Raw genomic sequence first — 15,409 nt, forward strand, 5'->3', positions numbered from 1 at the left:
CCAACACTTAGAGTATGGAATAGGGGAAACCAAAAGTATGGCTTGAAGATAGTGAGAAATGGGCAAGCAGTTAGTCCTTAATTGAGAAGAATGGGCCTGGGCACTTTATCATATGCAACACAGTAAATTCTCAGAGTTGAAAACCTCCAGCTTCTTACTTGGAGTAACTCCATCTCTTATAGGTGTTATTTCTTTCCTTCGTTATTCATGTGGACTTTTGGGGACCATAAGAAGCATATCTAAAGTCACATAGTTAGGAGGAAAGGAAAAGACTTCCAGTTAAGGAGATGGACCAAGAAGTTATAGGAAGCATACTTTAAGCCACAATGAACATATAGAAACACTGGATAAAATATCAAAAAAAGATAAATATGGGGGTGCCTGGGTGGCTCAGTGGGTTAAGCCTCTGCCTTCGGCTCAGGTCATGATCCCAGGGTCCTGGGATCAAGCCCTGCATCAGGCTCTCTGCTCAGTGGGGAGCCTGCTTTCTCCTCTCTCTCTCTCTCTGCCTACCTCTCTGCTTACTTGTGATCGCTGTCAAATAAATAAATAAAATCTTTTAAATTAAAAAAAAAAGATAAATATGTAGCTAAACTCAGAAATAAGAAAAGGATAACTCAAGGAGTCAGAAACAAAAAAGAGAACTTTTTAAAAAAAGATTTTATTTATTTATTTGAGGGAGAGAGAGCACAGATCGAGAGAGAACACAAGGAGGGGGAGGGGTACAAATTGCTAGTCATGAGGTCAACATAAAAATAACAATGAAGGGGCTCTTGGGTGGCTCAGTGGGTTAAAGCCTCTGCCTTTGGTTCAGGTCATGGTCTCAGGGTCCTGGGATCGAGCCCCACATCAGGCTCTCCGCTCAGCAGAAAGCTTGCTCCCTCCTCTCTCTCTCTCTGCCTGCCTCTCTGCCTACTTGTGATCTCTGTCTGGCAAATAAATAAATAAAATCTTTTTAAAAAATGAAATTCTTGGGGCGCCTGGGTGGCTCAGTGGGTTAAGCCACTGCCTTCGGCTCAGGTCATGATCCCAGGTCCTGGGTTCGAGCCCCACGTCGGGCTTTCTGCTCAGCAGGGAGCCTGCTTCCTCCTCTCTCTCTGCCTGCCTCTCTGCCTACTTGTGATTTCTCTCTGTCAAATAAATAAATAAAATCTTTAAAAAAAAATGAAATTCTTATGTGTCAGTAATAAAAAATTAGTTAATACAATAGAAAAAATATCATTTACAATGACAAAAACTACACTAACTAGGAATAAGCATAACAAATGAAAACATTTGCACAACCCTTGCAAACTTTTATGTGGAAATATATCAAACTTTATTGCAAGATGTTGAAAAACAAAGACTTAGATTAATGGAGCAGTATATCTGTTCAAGTATGGGAAGATTCAATATTTTAAGATTGTCATTTTTTTAAGATTTTATTTATTTATTTGACAGAGAGAAAGACAGCAAGAGAGGGAACACAAAGAATAGGAGTGGGAGAGGGAGAAACAGGCTTCCAGCCCAGCAGGGAGCCCAACGTAGGACTCGATCCCAGGACCCTGGGATCATAAACTGAGCTGAAGGCAGATGCTTAACGACTGAGCCACCCAGGCGCCCCAAGATAGTTTTTACCAAGCTAATCTCTAACTTAACACAATTTCAAATAAAATCCTACCAGAATGGTTTATGTAATTTAATAAACTGATTCTAAGTTTTATATTAAGGAGTAAAACTCTAATGAAAATTCAAGACATTTCTGAAAAAAACATGGAGAGAGGACACTTGTTATGGCAGATAGAATGAATCTTATAAAGCTGTAGTGATTAAAAAAAGCAGTGTTAGCATGAGAATAGATAAATAGATCATTGGAATAGAATAGAGAGCCCTCGAACAGGCCATATATATGAGAATTAGTATTGTCTTACAAATCTTTGGGGTAATTTCTAAACTATTCAATGGGTACTATCAAAACATTTGATTATCCGTATGTGGAAAACAGATATTTACCCCATACCATTGACAAAAAGTAAATTTTAAATGGGTATAAGAAACAAAACCCCAAGCAGACTATGGTTAAGTGTCAATTGTCGGGAGTGGGTGAGGTCCTAAAGGAAGGATGGGACTCGGGCACAGCTCTAAAAGACAGTAGCAGCATACCTTTGAATCCTCTTCATGTGCGTGTTGTTTTTTTCTCTTCCAGAAAGGATGTTCTTAGATCGGGGATGGCAAATGGATTTTGTCTTCAGTGACCATTGCAACTGGCAGGTGTCCAGCGAAAAGGGCTAAGATTACTACTGGGCAGGGAGGAAAGTGTTGGTATCCTTCCCAGGTAACTGCCAAACGTATAGCTTAAATGAGTGACATTTATTGTAAATTATTACATCTGATCTACAAAGATGGCTTTGCCCGCTGAATGAAACTCACACATTACCGGTGTGTGGTCCTGCAGCCCTAAATTCTAGTTTCTCCTCATGTGCCCTCGAAGACGTACAGCTTTACATCTAATTACAGAGCTGGAAAAGAAAGCTCTCTAACCTGAAGTTGGCTTCAACAAGCCACATGAGATGAGACAAAAGTCTTTGTTCAAAGTATTGCACTAGGATTTGTTATGTGGGTGGAATCCTGTGGGATGCTGACGGTTTGTGGGAATTTTATGGGGAAGGAACTGGATTAATAAGGTCACCGTTTTTCTTTTTTGGGTTTAGGCATTATTCTACAGTGCATGTGTAGAAAAATCTCATCTCCAGCGCTTACAATCAGTATTTTCATAAAAGAAATCATCATGACAGTGTATGTCAAGAAGAGTCATGCGTGATTTGAAATTCTATAGATATCTTCCTTCAGAATCGTAACAATAATAATGACAATAAAACATTCATGCGCACGCAAAACTTTTCTGAAAGATTATATGCAAGCTGATGTAGATTCTGTCCCTGCCTGGAAAGGCAGACATAAATACCTACAGCACATTCCCATCAATCTCAGACTGGGTCATCAGGAAGCTGTGACCGAGAGCGCACAGTCTCTGTGCCCGGAAAGACCTTGATGCAAATCCTGGCTCCACCATTTTCTGACTTGATGACCTTGGACTATTTCTTCAAACAGGAAATGGCGATAGCAATAGCACACCCAGAGGATTGTTAAAAGGGCGAAATGAGGTATGTATGCAAAGCACCTTGTGAATGCCTAGTACATTGTCTGTTTCAATACATTTAAGTTCCTGTCTTCTCTTGTATCCCTTGTACTATTTATGGAATATCTGTCCCATCTCTGCAAATTCTTTCTGGTTTTCCGATCCCACTTTCAGCCGGGAGCAAAGGAAAATATTTCCTTCGTTTCTGAATGATTCTATGTGCTTTTGCTCCAGGTCCCCAAACCTCCTTCTGGGACTGCAACCCTAGGGCTCCCATGACCACCACCCCCCTACCTCCTTCTCCACTTTCTGTCGGAGGCAGCCCTTGCAGATTTTCTACCTTGCAGGGTTGCCCCAGGCAAGCTGCTGACTGATGCATTTACCAATAATTACAATCTTCTGAAAGGCATGCTTCATGAGTATTAAAAAAAGTGAGTCTACGCCTAGTAATAGAAGAGTCTAATTTACATATACCCTTTTAGGTCAGAGACTGGATGTCATGTTTCTTTGTTCCCTATGTGTGTAAGTTATTAATATTAGTAAGTATGTAGGCAAGACCATGAAATATTTATCCACTGGATAAAAGGGCAGGGGGTCAGGGAAATAAAGGGTTTGAGAGGGAGGGCAGAAACATGAGAAAATCTGGAAAAAAGACTGCTGAGGTGGGGGAAGGGGGAGACGGGTGGATGTTCCTCAACTGCCATAGATTTTCAGCACAACAAAAATAAATAAAATAAGAAAAAATAAACTCTGTGCCCCAGTTATCCAGATTTGTAATGGACAGTTTGTGGGCCATGAAATGTCTCATTGCTTACCGCCCTCCTTTGCTGGGGAGCGCATGGCTTCCCTTACAGGGAGCTAAGCACACATTTAGGGCTTTTTCAGCCGCTTATGGAAACTCCACCCCAGCCAGAAGTAATTTCCACACTTTATTATGTCTTGTTGGAGGGATTCTATATACTCTTCACCCCCGAAAAAATTTCAAGTATCACTGAAACCTCAGCTCCAATGACCCGAATCAAGTTTGGAAGGAACTGTGATTTTCCAGAAAACTCTTCAAAGGATGCCACTTTATAAAGAGCCACCTGCTCACTGAGCAGTGACAATGCGCATCAGACTGATGAAAATGATGCTGCTTTTAACCTCAGACTACACCGGATACTCCTCTGAGAAAAGCGGACTTTTGTCCCGCTCTGTGTCTTGCCACAGAGACGCAGGAAAGGACACCTCCACCGCTCTCCTCCCCCGCAAAGATGACATTACTTGAGTCTTGAATCAGTGGAGTGACCTACATAAGCTCTACTGAAAATAATATTTCAAAGTATTTTAGAGAAACCCTATGTATAAGCATGCACGTGCGCACGCCCCGAGTCTTAACGGGTTTATAGAAAGTTTCGTGAGTAGATAAAAAGAGAAAAGAATGACCTTTTTTATATTGCTGATTCCATATACAGCTGACCCTCAGCAAGAGGGGTTTGAACTGTGTGGGTCCACCTACATACAGATTTTTATAGATATAGATATAGATATCTATGTATCTAGATATTATATATATAGAAATACAGTACAACACTGTAAATGTATTTTCCTTATGATTTTCCCTTTTTTTTTTTTTAAGATTTTATTTTTTAAGTAATCTCGACTCCCATCGCGGGGCTCGAACATACAATCCTAACACCAAGACTCGTTTGCTTGGGCACCTGGGTGGCTCAGTCATTAGGCATCCGCCTTCTGCTCAGGTCATGATCCTGGGGGTCCTGGGATCGAGCCCCCAATTGGGCTCCCTGCTCGTTGGTAAGCCTGCTTCTCCCTCTCCCACTCCCCCAGCTTGTGTTCCCTCTCTTGCTCTGTCTCTCTCTGTCAAATAAATAAAATCTTAGAAAGAGAAAGAAAGAAAGGAAGGAAGGAAGGAAGGAAGGAAGGAAGGAAGGAAGGAAGGAAGGAAAAGAATCGCTTGCTCTACCGACTGAGCCAGCCAGGTGCCCCCTTGCGATTTTCTTGGTAAGTGTCTTTACTCTAGATTACTTTTTCTAAGAATACAGTATATGATATACACAAAATATGTGTTAAGCGACTGTTTATGTTACTGGTCAGGCTTCCTGTCAACAGTAGGCTATTAGTTAAGTTTTCGGAGAGTCAAAAGTTAGGTGTGGATTTTGACTGCACAGTGGGTGAGTGCCGCTAACCCCCACCTTGTTCAAGGCAAGGGTCAACTCTATATTGTTGGTGAGAGGATCGCTTTTTAAAAACAATAGAAGAAAAGGTAATGCTTACTGTTCAACTGAAGAAGGGTGTTGGGGCAGATTAATGGGAGGGTCAACACAGTGTATCTCTCAAAGTTGAATTAAGTATAGAGCCCTTCTAATGGTTACAAAGAAAGTTCTCTTGGACCGTAAGACTATGGTTTTGGGTTTTCAAGTGTCCTTGTCCTTAGCTGTCGAGACTATGACTTTATAAACTAAACTCTTGTTTTATGAAACTATCCTTAAATCGGGGATTATCACCAGGAAAAGATTTGGTTTTACAACCAGCACCAACAAAATGAAAATTACTATTACAATAAATACAGAACAAAAAAATTCCTCTTAGTCGGAATTGGGTTTTTTATTTTCCGCATTTTAAGGTGTTTTGACATCTGGAGGCTTTGCTAATCCTGGAGAGATGGACCCTCCCAGGGATCTCGAATTCCTGGAGATAGTAAACAGCTTGCCTGCTAACACACCTTTCATATGCAAATCAACCCATCCCGAGGCCTGTGCACCACCCACCTCCTTTATCAAATTTACTCACCAGGCCAATATCCCCCCACCCCCCACCCTAAATCACCCCAGGGCTACATACCATCCCGCTGGGGACCGCCCCACAGCCCAAAACCTACTAAAATTATTCAAAGTAGCTAATTCTAACACTTCCCTGGCCTGGTCCATTCCTTCCTGTGAAAGCCACAATAAAGGATTTTAGGCTCACCATCTCTCCTTCCTTCGGCCTCCGGATCCACCCCGGCACTTCCTGTGTGACTCACCACGGTGTGACACGTCCCCCCCAGTTGGCAACTGGGAGTAGTCAACTCTTCTTTCAAAGACAGATACCTTCCTGCCCACCACCTCACCATAGCCAATTGAAACCAATCCTGGGTACCTTTCAAGACATCCTTGGATTCTGAGACAGGAACCCTAGTTTGAGAGACATGGCTCTAGTGGGCTCCCTAGGCCAGCAGTGTCACCTGTCAGCTTGTTAGAAATGCAAATTCTTAGGGTGCCTGCTAAGCCTCTGCCTTAGGCTAAGGTCATGATCTCAGGGTCCTGGGATTGAGCCACACATAGGGCTCTCTGCTCAGCAGGGAGCCTGCTTCCCTTGTGATCTCTGTCTGTCAAATAAACAAATAAAATCTTGGAAAAAAAAAAAAAGAAATACAAATTCTTGGATTCTGTCCAGACTTCATGCATCAGACCCTGGGGGGGGCAGCCCTAAGCCCTCCAGGGGGTTCCTACACTCGCTCCAGTTAGAGAAAGCCCACCCTCTAGCCCTCAATGGCAACCTTCTGTGAGCTTTTGGTTGTGAGGCTCTCCTGTTCCTTTCCCTTTCTGCACCTTTTTGGGGCGCCAAGGGCTCTCTCATGAAGCCGCCTGTGTACAGCGGGCGTCATTTCCTGGCCTTCAAAGCCACCCTTCCCAGCTATCAGTTTCACTCTGGGAAAGCAAAACTTGTCATTTCTCTCTGTCTCTCTCAGAATGGCCCAAGTGCCCGCTCCGCCCCTGAGAGTGACGCGTCCTTACGTTTTGCGTCACAGGCCCTCCCTTGGCTGTACCTAAGTCCCTTCCCCAGGTCCCCAGGAGCCACGGGTCTTATTGGGGTGACAGGGCGCTGTGCACAGGAGAGACCAAGTCTCAAAACTGGAGGTTAGAGCCTCCATTTCCAAGACCTTCACGCCTTCATCTGCTCGCTTCTGTCGCACAAAGAAGAGGAATTAGCCTTGTTCTCAAACTGAAGCCTTCCTAAAGCTTGGAAGCTGTAAGACATCTTCATGGTATCACTTCAGGTTACTTGTAAAAAAAAACATTTACAAAGTAAAACGTATATATATTGAAGGTAATTTTTTTTTAAAGATTTTATTTATTTTATTTGACAGATAGAGATCACAAGTAGGCAGAGAGGCAGGCAGAGAGAGAGAGAGGAGGAAGCAGGCTCCCCGCCGAGCAGAGAGCCCGATGCGGGGCTCGATCCCAGGACCCTGGGATCATGACCTGAGCTGAAGGCAGAGGCTTTAATCCACTGAGCCACCCAGGTGCCCCTTGAAGGTAATTTTGATGAGACAGTTTCCATCATCATTTTCAACCCAGTGAAAGTTTTCTCTCTCTCTTCCCCAAGGGCTGAGAAATGACCCAACCTAACCTGCTACACTTTCACAGGGAGCCTTATTCAAATGAACGTAATCCTACTTGTTTCTCACAAAGAGAGATGTTTTCTTTCCCTTGTTTGCATAGATGAATGTTTAAACTTTGCAGCCGCGTGTAGTGACATCACAGGCTCCACTTTATTTGCCGAGTAAACAAATTGGCATGTGAAGGCCTCATGCACAAAAGACATAAATATTTCCTAATCATTAGCACTGTCTCGTGTTATTTATCTGGCTCCCGGTACAAAAACCATCATTTTTTTAAAAGCCTTCAGAAATGGCTCCGAAGGGGCTTGGATTTCAGCAGAAGTGTGAGCTTCCACTGTAGCACCTCATAAAAGTCACTTAACCTCTCAGGCTCTCGTTTACCCCCTCTTCTCATGTTATTTGATTTTTGTCAAGATTTTATTTTTTAGTAATCTCCACACCCAGCGTGGGACTGAACTTACAATGCCGGATCAAGCACGTCACTGGACCGGGATGGAGCCTGGCCAGGCACCCCGCCCTCTTCTTCGTTTTTTTGTTGTGGTTTTTTTTTTTTTTTTTCTTAGTTAATGTCAACAGGCCAGTGAACCCCTGTGGCTCAAAGCTTCTGTGGTCTAGAAAAAGAGTTGGCTCCCTTCTTGCCCCATTGCGAGACTTGGTCAGTCGTGAGAACACAGCTTTGGCGATGACAAGGGTGCTCTCGGTGGAGGTGTGCAACTGTTCCTGAAGCACAAGTAGTCTGGGGTTGCCTCCTGCCCCGGGGAAGGACCTGACCATGCATCACCTTCCAAGCTCCTTCTTATTCAGGAAGATTCTTAGCCTTGCAACAGGCTCTCCCGCTGACTTTCCTTCAATGGGAAGAGCAGGAGCGAGGCTTTAATTTCACAATGCCCTGAGATTACATCCTCCTCTTCAAACACTGGTTCTCGACCTTGCCTTCACATTTGCCTCATGTGGGGGATCTTGAAAAAAATCACACTATCTAGGTCCCACCCCCTCGACACCCCCACCTCCCACCCCGGGAGATTCTGATATTGGCCTAGGGTTCCGCCAAGGCATTGGGATTTTCAAAAGCCTCCCAGCTGGTTCCAAAGGCTGGCAGATTCCAGAACCAGCGCCGAGGGGATGCAGCCCCAGCTATTGAAAAGGCTGGCCTCAGATCCCTCGCGGAAGATGGATATTAAAACAAAGGAGAAAGGAAGAAAGGAATCGCCTGGGGAGAAGACAAAGGGGAAGCGAATGGCTGAAGGAGGAAGGATTAGGCAGGTACTAAAGGCAATCTCTACAGTCCTCAGAAAGCAGGTACAGAACAAGCACTTGGCTTCTGGCTTCATGAAGAGCCCAGGGGACTGGAGAGCTAATCCTGTGCAGAGATGTGTCTGTTTTCCATCTGGCTCTCCGCTATCCCTCCCTAAACACTGCCTGGTGTGGGGACCGCTGAGGGGAAGACTGTTTTTTCTGCGTGCTGAGGACAGGAGAGGGGTCCCCCTGCAGACCCCTTCATTTGGTAGCCAGTGGAGCCGGGCGTCACAAACAGACGATTGCGTTTCCCACCAAACCCTCCGACATCCTCTATCATTTAGGTTTGCTTCAGAGCATCCCTGTGAGGCAGGTAAATCACAAACCATCTCCCTTCGCATCCAAGAACCGCAAGAAAGCTCAGAGTGGCTTAGCCACTGGTCCAAGGAGGCACAGCCCAGCCCTGGTTCTGGACCTATTTGTTCTTCCATTATTCTCCCTGTCTTTGCCCTTGCTGGACAGACCCCTCTGGTGCCCGTTCTGGCTGGCTGACTTCGGTTCCTCAGTGCCTGCTTCATGCTTCCCCCAGCCCCGCCCCCATTGTGTGTGTGTGTGTTTTCCCGTCTTTGCTCCTCTCCGAGTTGCCAAGTGCCTTGTTTTGCTCTTTAGCAATTCTTTTACCTGAGTAACCAGCTCCCTGCATTAAAGTGCTCTGTGTGGAACACTCAAGAGGGTTCTGTTTACCGGCTAGACTCTGTATCAGGCAGGTCCTGGCAGGAAACAGATGGTGCACTCAACAGGGGAAGCGAGAAGCATCAAGAGGCTGTTTACACTGATATGGGCAGGATAGAGGGAGCCTACAGGGCATGGCGGGGAGCTGCTAGGGACTCACCTTCCCTGGGCTAGCAAGGGCAAGGGGAGGAGGGTGCATTGCTGTCGGTGTGGGAACGCAGTGGCTGCCAAAATCACATCCTAATGGGAGGGAGGGAGGGAAGGAGGGGAAAAAGAAAAAGAAATACACCTTTCTCTCCTCCTACCCTCCTGTCTCCTGCTGCTGTCTCCCACTAACCAAACCCGACTGAAAGCCAGGGGCCAAGGGTGATGAGGTCCACAGAAGTCACCCCACAGGGTCACAAGTAGGGCAAAGGCGAGAGGGAAGGGAGTGGATGCGAGTGGGTGTTTGTGCGTGTGTTGGGAAAGGAGGAAGCAAATGGAGAGCAATCAGTTTGACTCTGACTCACACAGCCAGTAAAATGTTGAGTCAGGACTAATGCACTGATGTTCTCATTTCAGGTCTTGAGTTTGTTCTAGGGTTGATTAAACCCAGGAGAAAGATGACACAGAAATCTTACCTTTGTTTCTGATTATTTTTATTGCATAGAAAGTATTCAATATTGGGATGATAACAGCTTTTACCTGTTACTCTGGGATGTTCAAGCCCGCTCCGGGCATGGTGCCTTTAGAAAGAGTATTTATTTGATCAGCTTACCAAGAATAATGTCATTCTGGGGTTTTAGCTAATTCTGACTTTTAGCTAATTCTTGGTTTTAGCTAATTCTGACTTTTCTCATTTTAGGGTGTGTGTGTGTGTGTGTGTGTGTGTGTGTGTGTGTTGCTTTCATTGTTTTTCAACGAGCACATAGTTTTATAATTTAAAAAATTGTGCTCTTCTACTTTCAGGATTTATACAAAGATGATTTTCAGGACAACTGTACCTTCAACCCCCAGACCCATTTCTCTGTTATTTATAGTATAGCCCAGTGTCTACGAATAGAGAACTTCCTTGTTTGACAGACAAGGAACCCTGAGCTGAGGGAGAGAGCTGGGACTGGACCCAGCTCTCCTGTGTCCCTCCAGCACTGCGTTGCTGATCCCAGGGAGACTGGTTTTGCCTGTGCAAAACCAATATTCAACGCCTTCTTCCCTGAAAGCTTTTATTAGACTAATAGCCCTTTCAGTGGAAGAAGCCAAGAGAGGACAATGGAGGGGTGGGAAGAGGAGAGGAGTCTGGCTGGAAGGGAGGCACAGGCAGGGGTGGGGAGGGAGAACACAGGGATAGAGGGAACGTGGCTGGGAGAAGGACAGGCTGGAAGGAGATGAGGGCTCAGGGACTAACATCCATAAAAATAAACACAGACGACAGCAATCTTCCACTGCTGTTCCCTAGGAAGAGGCATCCTAATACGGTTTTACTAAAACTAATATCTGTGGAACCATCATGGGGTGGTTTTGCCATGCTCAGAGGGCTTCACTGGTTTCTGCACACTCTGAGGTTGCCCTCAACCCACTCGACAGCATAGGTCTTTTATAGACGGGTGCTTCGTCTTGGGAGGAATGCACAGCTGAAATGGATTGCTTAATGTTCTAGACTAGAGTGGGTCTGGTAATGTCAGAGGAAATTCCAGAGAATATGCCTTATAATTCCATTTGGGGCCATTGGTACTTAGTGCTTATGCGTGTGTGTGTGTGTGTGTGTGTGTGTGTGTGTGTGTGTGTGTGTGTCTGAGAACTCAGTCCACCTCTGAGTGGTACATAGCCGTGTAGCCGGGGCAGGCTATCTCTGTAAGTGGCAGAAAGCTCTGGTACCACTGGAACAAATGAAGTATGGAGAAATGTAGGACGGACATCGGGAGAGAAAGATAAAGAAGCCCCATTGCCTCATAGAGCTCTGCTCACAGCCCACAGCACTGGTCACTCAGTATTTAAAACTATGACACACCACAAAATATTCCAGCAGCCATGAGCTGAGGCACAGAAAAATTGCCAAGCAGGCAAACATATTTGATACACAATGGTTTCCTTTCCCTCTTGTCTTCCTCTCCCAACTATGAGTGTCCCCACCCCTGCTCCTGACTCTCTCCTTGGCCCATTAAGAACACTTCCATTCCTTGTGGCACCTAGCTGGCTCAGTCCATAGGGTGTGCAACTCTTGAGCCCAATGTTGGGTACAGAGATTACTTAAAAAAAAAAAAAAGACATTATCATTCTTTGAGGGTCCCGCATCGACAGAAATGGCCTTTAAAATTCCACCCTGAGATTTTTTTTTTGTTTCTAAACTTCTTGTTAATTAGAACACCAAGGTGATTCCTAATTTATACTAAGGTGTAAATGGCTTATGAAAGTTAGGTGTGTAGGCTCTCCTAAGGATACTTGTACATTTAAAAGTGGACACTAAACTGAAGCCAAGAGATGGTTTTGGGGTTATAGGAAAAGAACTGGCCTTGGAATTAGAAAGTCTACCCCTAATATCGCTATTCTCATTGGTGACATTAAGCAAGTGACTTATACTCTCTCCCTTGCTAACTCTCGATCTCCTCATCCGAAATAAAATGTAGCTAATTATCTTCAGTGTAAGATTGTTGTGAGGATTAAGTAAAATGGTGTGTGTAAAAGCAATATATACAAATATAAAGTATGGTATAACTCAAACATTTAATCAATCATAGTACAATTCTAGACAGAAACCAGTCTTAGAAACCAGTCTGGGGGGTGGATGGGGGTGTTCATTGGATTTTTCCAAGTGTGAGCACCAAAATCCCGAGTACAATAGTAGAGGGAGATCAACTCAGTCCAGGTAAGTGTCACAACTCCTAGAGGGTTTATCTAGCTCTGAACTTTATGAATTCAACAGAGGAGTTAGTTGACAAAGAAGTATCTGAGTTTATACAGAAACTCATCATAGCCAAGCCAGTAGATATGGTGTCTACATATAAGAATCAGGAAACTGTTGGCAAAACCAAAGCAATTCAGGTTACAAATTGTCCAGTGGATACTTAATTCATCTTCAGGTTGCTTAATTAGAGCTACTTCAATTGTAACAATCAAGAGCAAGACAGATATTGAAGGAAAGTTGAGTGATACCTCCATTCTCACCTGCTTTATCCAACAGAAAAGTTCCTTGTCGTTCACTGGCCCAGTATATATATATATATATATATATATATATATATATATATATATACACATACACACACACACACACACACACACACACACACACATATATATATATATATGGGATTTTTCCCAGGGAAACCTCTCAGCATTCCCCAGACAGTTACCTTCCAGCTCAGAACCAGTGGCTGACATCAGGCACCTAATTTATTGGCTGGACTTCAGCTTTCCCCGCCCCTTGGAGCTCATCACTTACAGAGACCAAACCAAGATCACCAAACCCAACCTTACAAAAGAGTGTTTTTCAATTTGTGAGCCTTTTTATGTGGATAGTCTGACAAATCACCAATTTAGAGGCTGCCCTCAGTTGAAATAAAAGTTGAGTTACACGAAATGGGTCTATCTTAAAAAATCGAAATTGGTACTGTCCAACAAAACTTTCCATGGTGATTGAAATGTTCGAGATCTGTGATGGCCAGTGTGGTAGCTGCTAGTCACATGTGGCCCTCCAGTGCTGGAAATGTGGCCAGGGCAACTAAGGAACCAGATTTTTGTTTTATTTTATTTTGTTAATTTAAGTTTATACAGCCACATGTGGTCAGGGGCTACCATGCTAGTCCTTGTAGATTCTAGATCATATGGTAGCCTCCCTTATTTACCTCCATTATGGCTTTCTTTTCTGGTTACATCTTTGTGTTATCTTCTCCGTAGGCTTTCTCACATTTCCCTAACAAGGTAAAATGTTTAGGACTTATGATGTGAGACTTGAAACTACCATAAAAAATGTAACCATTCTGTGTACAACTATATCATCAGTGAGGAGTTTTGTCCCGGGGATTCAACAAGATTGCATTCAAGGAGATTCATTATTGAACTAACACTAGGTAGCCCTTATTCTGTGCCAGGCACTAAATACAAACCCATTTAATATTCCTAAGAATCCTATTAGGTAGATAATCTTATCTGTCCCGTTTAACAGATGAAGATATTGGGGTGTAAAGAGGTTAGTAAAGTTGTTTTTTTTTTTTTTTTTTAAGATTTGTTTATTTTAGAGAGAGCATGCACACGCATGCACATGAGTTGGGGGAGGGGCAGAGGGAGAGAATCTTCAAGCTGACTCCCAGACAAGTGTGGAGCCCCACCCTGTGGGTTCGATCCCACGACCCATCAGAACACGTGAAGAGGTCAATAGCATGCTGTACATGTCATAGTTAGGGGCAAAGTGAAGATTCAAACCCAGGGAGTCTGGCTTCAAAGTCCATGTGGTACTGGCTTCCAGTTTTTCTAGATCCATCTGGTTCTCCTCAAAAATCATCACTCTCTGGGGGTGCCAGGCAGAGCTGAGTTGGTGGAACGTGCTACTCTCGGTCTCGGGGTTGTGAGTTCAGGCCTCACGTTGGGGATAGAGGGTACTGAAAAAAATCATCACCCTCTGAACTCCTATAGCACTTACTGTCTGTAAAGGTCACCCAGCAGGGAATGTAGGCTCTCGGCTATACCCTGATTGGTGCCAGGAGACAGAAACCAGGTGAGGGAGCAGCACGCCTCTTCCAGACGAAAGTACCACGGGGTACAGAATCCCCAGCAGTGGATGAGTAGAGAGAGGAGGGAAATCTGAAATTGCTTATCCCCTCCCCCACTCCCCCAGCCATATATCATCCTGCCAGGAAGGAGAAAATACCTTAAGGGACACCTGGCTTATTTTCCCTTGGAAGTACCCGTTAGCTTTCTGCACTGAATCTCAAGACCACAGGATAACGTTTCCTCTAAATTCTGCTCTGCTGGTCCCCATTTCTTTTCTGTTTTTACACTGTGTGCTAGGAATCTGTTCCAATAACCCATACCTATTAAACTCAAGCCCTGAAGATCCTGACTTAAGCCGCTTTCAAATGAAACCAGGACAATAATCACAGCTAAGCCTCTGGAATCTGAGGGCCTGTCAAGAGTCACTTTCTCCAAGCATAAAAGGGATGATGGGGAAGCTTTACCCCGACCCTAACAGTTACTGTATGGAATGATCCCCATACTTTCATGGAAACAGCAGATCAGCTATCCCAATGCTCATTTTCACGGAATCCTTCAACTTCACTGAGGAGATGTAGAAAAGTCAAAGAATGCAGTGGTCCCTTGGTTCTGAAATGAAAACCAGTTTCAACCAATGATCCTTGATCATTCAGTAATGCGCACGAGAAAATGGACCATTTCCTTCCCCTTGCTGTCAATCATACTGCATTACAAAGACCATGCTGATTTGCTAAGAGATGTTCAACCTTTCTTTTATGTTTCCAGAGAAAATGGATGGGAGAGAATGTAAAGAAATACAGCTAACAGGTAAACAACTGTCAGGAAGAGAAAATTGGCCATCTCTAATGTCAGCCTGGAAACACGTATTTAGCATTCCAAGATATTCCTACAGCGGTGGCTTTCAAAGAGCTTGTAGTGGAAATAATGCAGACAGACATGTCCTACCGCAGTTAAAATTTAGAGGATGGAAAAGCCATAAAAATCAAAAGCAAAAGTCTCAGCAGTGGTTATCCGGTTGAACTACACCTTGCATTTGACCAATTTGAATTATTTGTCTTGCTTTTTCAGCATGATAATCTAGTGGGTATTTTTCCCCGGTAACTGAGGAACCGTAACTAAGGTGGGACAGAAGAGCACTGAGTAGAAGCTCACTATTGGCTAACGCTTACAGGATGAGTCTGCGGGAAATAGCAACCATAGCATGGCCCAGAAAAAGGCAAATATGACTTTAACAGATTGGAAACATTAGTGAT

At 44.2% G+C, this 15,409-nt stretch overlaps 1 long non-coding RNA gene across 1 annotated transcript; it reads left to right on the forward strand.

Moving 5' to 3' along the window:
- The first annotated feature begins 2,035 nt into the window (after window positions 1-2,035).
- On the forward strand, window positions 2,036-2,856 carry LOC125091423 (uncharacterized). Its single transcript, XR_007124679.1, has 3 exons — window positions 2,036-2,057; window positions 2,186-2,314; window positions 2,691-2,856. It is a non-coding gene; the product is annotated as an uncharacterized LOC125091423 (long non-coding RNA).
- The last annotated feature ends 12,553 nt before the right edge of the window (window positions 2,857-15,409 follow it).

Source organism: Lutra lutra, chromosome X (assembly GCF_902655055.1).
Source record: "Lutra lutra chromosome X, mLutLut1.2, whole genome shotgun sequence".
Lineage (NCBI taxonomy): Eukaryota > Metazoa > Chordata > Mammalia > Carnivora > Mustelidae > Lutra > Lutra lutra.